Source organism: Gavialis gangeticus, unplaced genomic scaffold (genome assembly GCF_001723915.1).
Source record: "Gavialis gangeticus isolate Ggan-Ray unplaced genomic scaffold, GavGan_comp1, whole genome shotgun sequence".
Lineage (NCBI taxonomy): Eukaryota > Metazoa > Chordata > Crocodylia > Gavialidae > Gavialis > Gavialis gangeticus.
Window position 1 is genome coordinate 61,868,707 of NW_017728993.1, and position 8,682 is coordinate 61,877,388.

The window sequence follows — 8,682 nt, forward strand, 5'->3', positions numbered from 1 at the left end:
TTTTTTTTTTTTTTTTTTTTTTTTTTGTTTTTTTTTTGGGGGGGGGGGGTTGTCTGTAGTTTAGCTAATGTGTTCATGTTTGGGGCTTGTCTCTTCCCAGGAGGCTTTGTGTCCCTCCCCACTCCATCCCATTTGTCCCTGCGGGATCCAGGCTAACCAACCTCCCTGGAAACAAGTAAATGCCAATGAAATTAATTCTACAGCAAGTCAAGTCTTCAGTTCTTTATTTGACCAAAAAAGGTAAAAACTTACAGAAGAAACATTTGATTTTTTTTTTGGGGGGGGGGGAGTTCTCTCAAAGCTAATCTAATTTTTTTGATGAAAATTCTTGAGGAGGGGGTGTGTAGAAAATTATGATTTCAGCAAACGCTTTCATAGGAGGAAAAATCCTTTCATGGCTGGCCCTACCCAATTCTGCCTTGGCTTCAGCCACTCGGCATGCCCCCTTGCCTGCAACAGGAGCAAGGAGAGGAAATAGGAGAGAAAATTGCCCTCGTCTGCCCTTGCTATCCAGCCCTTCTGTACATCACAAATGCATAGGCTGGATAAAGTTTGCCTTGCAAAACAATCCATCGGCAGGAGAATAGCAGCTAAATGCTACTCTGTTCATAAGAATGTGCGGAGGACGAAGAATGATCGCTTTCGGGTTGGGTGCTTCCAGTCCAGTCCCCGTGACCCAGCAGGGGAGAGGAGGGTTGGTAGAAGGTGGGAGGGGGTGGAGTCGGGCAGTACAACCAGTAACAAGATGTATTATAAAAGGGCCTTGCTGACTCAGGTACGTTTAAGGTGAGAAATAACAGGATTAGAATGTCAAATTGCTGAGTCCTGCAGACCTGACTCTCAAACTGCTTCCAAGTTGCCCAGCCTTCTTCCCTGCAGCTGCTAATTAATCTCTGCTTTGGGGAAAGGAAGGTACTGCATTCAACCGAGCAGGGCATGCACGTCAGCTAATAATAAGCAAACAGAATAGCTGGGCCCCTGGAGGGAGCAGGGCTCATCAATACTTAGAATGGGGTAGCAGCAAGGAAACTCGGAAGGGTTTTCACACTAAGTCTTTCTCTCCAGTTCAGCATCTTTAGGATGCATGTTGTTCCCAACCCATACTCCCTGCCCCAGGCACAGATAAAACAGCTGGGATCAGGGGGCCCACTGTGCCAGGCACTGTATGCTCACATAGCGAGGGATTGTCTACCCAGATTGCAAGCTCCTTGAGGCAGGAACAAAGAAAGGATCCCTGTCTCTGCCCCCATCTGAGAGATGGGGAGCTGAGTCATAGAAGAGCAGTGATTTGCACTGCAGTCTGCAGCAAATCCACAACTGTTACCCTGATCTCCTGCCCTCCCACTCAACCTCTTAACTTCAAGAGCCCTCCCAAGTCTTGCCTCTGTTTAGGCAACCATCTCTTTCATGGGAGCAGAGAGTTGGAGAGGAGGGGTCAAGTCCAAATTGTTACGCCAGGCCCAGAGAAATAATAAGTGCTTCCTTTAAGCTTGGTCTATGGCAGGATAGCATACTGTACAATTGCGCAGTGTGGTGCTGTTCTCTATGAAGTCAATGGCACAACACCCTGGAGATGTATACTGCAACAGTATATCAGGTGCAGTTCAATTATTAAGACATTAGCTAATTGTCAGGGACATTAACATTGATTTTTGTCAAGTCGTGTACACTTGTTAGATCAGTTTCTGCAGCAGACTAAATATATTTTAAATCCAGGCCAGACATACTTTTTGTTGTTGTTTGTTTGCTTTTTTTAAGCATACCCTGACCTGGATCTTGGCTGGTGTGAGCTGGTGCAACTCCACTGACTCCAACTGCACATTTGGCCCAATACAATCAAGTCTCTGCTAAGGCTGCAGACTATAATCCCTTCCCCAGTGAAGGTTCCTGTAGCCCATGGGGGGGGAAAAATTCATCCTCTGGGGATCAACTCCTACCAGGGAAGGCAACACTTAATACTGTTCAGCTCTGCCCCAGCCAGCACCACTTACTCTGACTGTTGCAGTGAGGGCCCCATTCTACACCATCTCATGCACACTTCCTAGATGGCTTCTGACTACATTAGGAAGCCAGCACAGATCAAGCCCATGATATTAAGGGTGCACCAATAGATAGATAAGAAATTTTTTTTTTGCTTCAAGGCCAATACTTATGGCTCCTTTAAAAGTCAGACATTTTGGCAGATACCCATCCGATTGCTGATATGTAGCCAGACAACTTGGAGACCAATGTCTGGCTGGTAAGTCTGTTGTGGGGGGAAGGAAGGGGGGCAGATTGAGGCTGCTGTGGTGAGGGACAGAATGGGGCTGGGGCCGGGGCAGGGTGCGGGACAGAGCCGCAAGTGGTTCATCTGGGGGGCCACAGGGGGTGGGGTGTCTCCCACCTGCTTGCACCCCAGGAGGCATGGGGGGGCATGTGCCCCTGGATCTGCAGGCAGGGTGAGGGCAGGTGGCAGCAGCAATAGGAAGGGGCTCTGGGCAGGGGGCTGCAGCCACCCCAAAATTAGCTGTAGCCCCCCTCCCAGCACCACTGTCATGCCTCCCCACAAGTGCAGCCCAGCCCAACCCCCCACCAGGAAGAGCCTAGCACTGCCCCAGTGCCCTCGCCCTGTGCACAAATCCAGGGTACATCCCCCATTCCCTCCTGGGGTGCATTCAGCAGCAGGAGCTGCCAAGCCACGGCTCTGTCCTGTGCCCCGCCCTGCCCCGACTGAGCAGTACGTGTCCCTTTCCCAACCCTTACCCCACTCCCTCCCTCACCACAGGTGCCTTTATCTGCTCCCCCCAAGCCCCTTTCCTTCCCCTACAACAGACTTAGCAGCCCATGTTGCTCTCCAAGCTGCCAGGCTGCGCTCCTTGCTATGTACATACTGCGACTGCGCTCATGCATGGGGCATTTATTGGCCATATGGGGCAAAAAAAAGAAGCCAATTTTTTCCAATGCTGTTAATTTTCCCTATATCAGTGCTGATCCAATGTGGGACCAATGTATCAGTGCACCTCTACATGATACGTGAAACCGGTGTTCAGGATAATCCTACGTTTTCCATAGCACAGAGCAACTCAAAGCCCTTAATATGCCACAAAACCAGGAATGGCTGCACCTGCGCCTGGGAAGAGGTGGGGACAGCAGGAGATGTCCTATGGAGCTGCATTATTCAATAGTTCAACAGCAGAACAAACCATATCCATGTAAATTTTCTGGGGGGGAATCTGTAATCGCCTGGGTGGAAAACTAATCAATGGCAATTTGGGCTTGAATACCCCAACTCTTTGCAGGCTTTGCAAAGGCTTTGGCGCTCTTCCTTGCCAGCTCCAAAAAGAACCTGAGGGGACTTTGAAACAATAAACCCAGTCTCATCACTGGGTCCTTCCTCCACCCTCTCTCATCCCCATGCTTCTCCACTCAGAAGTTCAAATAATCTCTGGCTGCAGACTTAAGTATTCTTTTGCACTGGTTTCTGATCTCCTTCTCTGAGATGCCTGATAGGCTCTGCTGCAAGCCCCACTAAGATATTGTCTCTCCTTTATTCCCCTTCTTCATCTCTTACCACATTCTCCTCTTTCCCTCCAACAACTTTATGCCTCATTCTATCATGTAGATCTATGAGACTGAGTTTCCAGGTATTCAGCACACAGAATTAATGACATATTTACAGATTAACTCATCTGCTGTCCAGATGCCTTTGAGTTTGTCTATATCTGAAGTTATTCAGGGATATTTATTTTGGATTAGCTCTTTCAGAATAGCTCCATGTATAGACATGTTTATTCTGGAATAAAAGCATTTTATTCCTAGTTAGTTCAAGCCACTTGGAAAGACCCATGCAGTAACAGTCCCTGCTCTGATGGGCTTGAAAAGTAAATTAACCAGTGAGGGCTTATGTCTACAGGGAGGCCCAGGAAAGCTAATCTGATTCAACTAAAGGTGTGATATTAATTGCTTTTTTTTTTTAAACTGCATTAAAGCCCATGTGGATACCCTAACTCAAAATTAGTGATTCTGATTTGATTTCACTTAATTCACTTTGGAATGATAAATAGGATAAAGGCTACTTTATTTCTAATAACTGCCCATGCAGGGGTTTAATGCAACTCTGATTCAGCCAAGCACCGGCACTACTGGAGCTAATGGGCTTAAGTGCATGTTAAAGGGTTTTTCTGAATTGGGGCCTTGATGGATTGCAACTAGAATGCTTAGTACCTTTCAGAATTGAAATGCCTGAATGGTATCCAACCTCAGAAGGTGGCTGTACCTGCTAAAGCTCACAGGAGCAGACTCTATGGGCATGGCTTGTCGCTCAGTGCATCTCCTATCAAATCTCTCCCAAGTCAATGCTTCCCAGCTGGAGACTAGCAGCTTCCCAAGCCAACATCTTGGGCTGCATTCCTGACAGGGCTGGGTTCCAGAGGCTCACTCAGTGCATCTTTTCACTAGGAAGTGTAAGGGTTCCTTCTCACCCTGTGCCCTCTTCCTTTTGACTCTGCAGGTCTTCATAATGAATCACTCTCAGCACAGTTATTGCTCAGCAGGTATTTTTTATATATGAGATCTCCCAAGAAAGTGTTGAGAGCTCATTGATCTGACTAGGTGATGGAAACTCCAAGCTCAGTAATTTATGAGACCAGGCCTTGCACAACTGGGAATTCAATGGCCCAGTAATTGTTTGAGAAGTACACTCGGGGCTGTGCATTTATTTTGGTGTTCATGCATCCACACTGTGCTTGGGGAACCTGGTTTTTGGCCACACATCTTGCAGTGAGGTAATAGAAGATGTAGCATGCATATTGCGCCTTCCACTTTACAAGCTTAAAAGGATGGCTTCAGCTTATACCTGGTAAATCACTACTCCATTACTACTCTTGGTGGAGGCAAAGCTGCTTTAATACAGATTAGGGATTGTGGGGGATTTGGAGGGCAAAGAGAAAGACCTCTCTCTTCAGTTTGTTTCTTTGGTGTATTTGTGTTTAGCCCAGTGCGACAGCAATATTGCCAAATCATTCAAAGAAAAATCACAGGCCATACCCCCATGAAATAATGAGTGTAAAATATCTAGAGATGTCAGGATTATGCATTTTGCCCTACTGAGGGTTCAAGAGCAAGCAAACAAAAACATGTCAGGATTTTCCTAATAATCACAGAAGTTGGCAACATTGTGAACCCTGAATAGACTGTTTCCCTGGTTGGTGTGCAGGTCCCTCATACAGCCAGAGAGAGGGAGAAATACTGAAGAGGGAGAAAATGTGATTGCAAAGCCACAGTTGGTGGTGTGGGGCTCAGGGGCAGTACCTGAAATTACTTTCAACCAGCTGTATGAAACTGCTTGGCATTCAGATGGCTAGTGTCCCTGTAAACTGGTCTGCAAGGCTGGATTCACAGAGCTGCAGAGTATCCCACTTTGCACTAGCATACATTATGAGAGTAGGCTGATGGATGGGGCAACAATACTGCTTGATCTCTCACCTTTTGGCCCATGGGTGGACAATTTTAATTCCCAGGGCACTCCATAGGCATCATGCTAGCAGAGGCTGCCAAGAGAAGGCATCTACTCTGTGACCTCTTCCACTGTCCTAGGCAAAGGCTAATTGTATCCAAAAGCTTGTAAAGAAGAATTTTTCTAACTATGTGAATAGGTCTAATAAAAGATATCGGATTTGCCCAAAGAACTTTGTCTGCCTCTGTCCTTAGACCAACATGGCTACAACCTACGCCCCTAGACATGTCTCATCACTTTAGGCAATGATATTTGGGAGGGTTGAGGGGAATCCTTGCTACCACTAGCCCCCTCCGTAATAGAAGCAACTTTCTGCCTCTGCAGCCTTCTCCCTTAGATGCATTTTCCAGCCTAGGAGTCCCCTGCTAGGTTTGGCACAGGTAGAAGCAGGCACACTCCCAACTTTATCCATGCTCATGAGGCATGCTTTGCGGGGGACACAACACAGCTGCTGCCCTGAAGTAAAGACCTGCAGCCATTCATGGGTGGGGAAGCAAAGAATACAGAAAGCACAGCTGAAACAGCAGGGGGAATCTAGGGTGGATCGCATCCCTACTCTCAGAAAACCCCATGCTGTCCTTAAGGGTTACTAGTGGTTAGGTTAGGACCTGAGTTTTGAGGCTCAGGGTCTGGCAGTAAACATGTTCTTGGACACTGGCTTAGTCAGGACTAAGAGGGAAGAGTGACACCTGCTGGTTTACCTAAACCTTGTCCTGCAACACCTTGGGTTCTGGATAGGATTTCCCTTGCCCAAGTGCTGACCCAGCCTGACCCCTGTAAGCTTGTGAGAGCTCGCAGGATCACAGCATGAGGCGCTGTGGCTACAGGCAATACGATGCTCCCTGTAATGTGACCGAATACACTTTCAGATGGAGACAGCATATGTTTTATTTAAAAAAAGAGATGAGAGAGAGAGGGGCAGCAGGTTATGCACACAGGTACAGCATGCTCTGGAATTTTAAGCTCAGACGCTCCAAGACCAGACGCTTCAAGGAGCCAGGTGCTTTGTTTGTTAAATTTAAGAAGGTAGCAGGATCTTTTGGGAAATCAACATCAGGCCTGAGATGTTTTCAGAGCTGCTGAAGAAATAGTTATGCCTCCTCTCGGTTGCAATGAGCTGCTTTTTGGCATGAATGCCTTTGAGGGTAACACCAGGGTGAAGGGAGCAGATGTGCCATGCACACTTTAGTACAGGGGTATAATTGGCAAATATTTATCAGCAAGTTTGTGTTGGCCAATGCATGGCAGTCAGAGCTGGGGAGAGTGGGTTATAGCACTGAGTAGCACTGAACGAACAAATGACTTTGCATTTGGGTTCAGATAGTGAGAGGGGTACTGTGGCACTTTCTATACCCTCCTCTCCCTGTACAGTACTTTGTATCGAAGGCAGTATTCTAGTAATTGCCCTGTGCAAGCCTGTATATTCTCTACCATACAATCAAGCCCCACCGCCAAGCACTTCTCTTAGATCCCGGGATCATCGCTATATCCAGGTATCCCTATCCTCACTCATCTCACTAGTCTTGTATTTCCCTGCTTCCAGCATTGTCTTGCATATAAGTATCTTTTCTACATCCCAGCGTTTCTCCTTTTATCTTACTACCAAACTATGCATTGTTTTCCTTCAGCATTGCTACAGATTCATCCTTTCCACGTAGCTAAAGATACCCCTCCCAATGGCACCCAAATGCCTCATAAACACTGATGAGCCAAGCTTCCCAGAGACGGGAGACAGGGAGGTGTGATTAAGTGTCTTGGATGTGCCAGGAAGCTGTGGAGGAGCCTGGGCTTAAGCTTGTCTACCTTTGACGACAGAATCTGGTACCTCAGCATGCAAGTGGCCTTCGCATCCCTACTGTTTCTCTCATCTGTGGAGCAGCCAGTATTTGCCTCCAGCTCCTTCCGGGCCCAGCAGCGAGGCTGGTCCTGGGGTTTCTAAATGCCTTGCTTTCCTGCCATAGCAAGGAACCACCCCTTGGCTTTCCTCACCCCACTGCTGCCTGCCATCCCAGCCAGGCTGAAACCAGCAGCACAAGCCAGATGCCAGCACCACCCTGTAGAGGAGGACAAGGGCAAGTCACCACAAACACTTGAGACCGTGAGAGAGGAGAGGGCACCCTGCCCTCCCTAGGGAGGGTCCAGGCAGCTGCCTCTACCCCACCTCCCCACCTTCTGCCCCAGCAAGCCCTGCTGTGTCCTCCCTCCTAGGGCAGAGGGGCTGGAAGGATCTGGGGGAGGCACAGCGGGCACTTGGTGCCACCTGGCAGCACCTTGCCAGCAAGAAGCACTAGAGGCAGGAGAGGGGGCCAGGAACAGGTGGGGTCAAAGTGCAGCAGCCGGTCTCAGCACACCAGCCCAGGATGAATGCCAAGGGGGAGATGAGATGCCCCTTCCCTGCTGCCCACATAGCATCCCTGCAGCTGCCAGGCAAGCCCAGAAACTTAAGTGTGACAATAAATGGATACTGATTGCCTGCATCCCTTTTCCCCTTTGTGCCAAAAGTCCTGCCACGCATAGCAAGAGGGACCCCCACCGAGGCTGGGTGCAGACAGCCCAGGGCAGTGCCCGTCCCACCCAGCTGGGGACCAGCCCTGCTCCTGTCAGCCAGCTGGGCAGGGCAGCGGTGGCGAAGCTGCAGCAGATGTCCTGCCTGAGGCTGGATAGCGGGCGGGTGGAGCTCACAAGTTTGTGCACCTGTAGGGTGGGAGTGCGACTCCTCCGAGGAGACTTGCCCTCATGCAGCCGGTCTGGTGGGCAGGCGGCGTGCCCGGCCCCAGCCCGGAGGGCAGAGCCCAGCGGGCTCCTCTCCGCTGCTAGGCATCACACATGGCATCAGGGCATCTTGCCCCTTCCCGGGCCAGCTCAGGGCTCAGCTTGAAGGGACTCCAGCGCGGGAGCTGCCTCTGCCCCCTGGAGGCGGCCGCCCCCTCGCCCCTGGCACCCAGCACTAGGGCACCCAGGCTCGGGCTGTGCCTGCCCCCCGCCTGCCCGGCACTCAACCCGGAGGCGCCCCGGCTGCCGCCCCCCCCCCCCTGCTGCGGGGACCTGGCAGGACTTACCCCGGCAGCAGGAACGCGGGTCCAGACGTCGCGGCGGGGCGAGGAGGCCGGCGGGACTCCGCTAGGATCCGGGGCAGCCCCCGGCGAGACCCTCAGGCGGCGGCGAGCCCGCGCCGCCCCCCGGCCCGC

The 8,682-nt window shown here is 50.3% G+C and overlaps 1 protein-coding gene across 2 annotated transcripts in view; it reads right to left on the reverse strand.

Moving 5' to 3' along the window:
- The window catches only part of BRINP2 (BMP/retinoic acid inducible neural specific 2), a 55,448-nt gene extending 46,772 nt beyond the window's left edge, over nt 1-8,676 (reverse strand). For both annotated transcript variants that reach the window (XM_019501837.1, XM_019501834.1), the window contains exon 1: nt 8,554-8,676. The gene's annotated coding sequence lies outside the window, so the exon portion shown is untranslated. The remainder of the gene's footprint in view (nt 1-8,553) is intronic.
- Between the last annotated feature and the right edge of the window lie 6 nt (nt 8,677-8,682).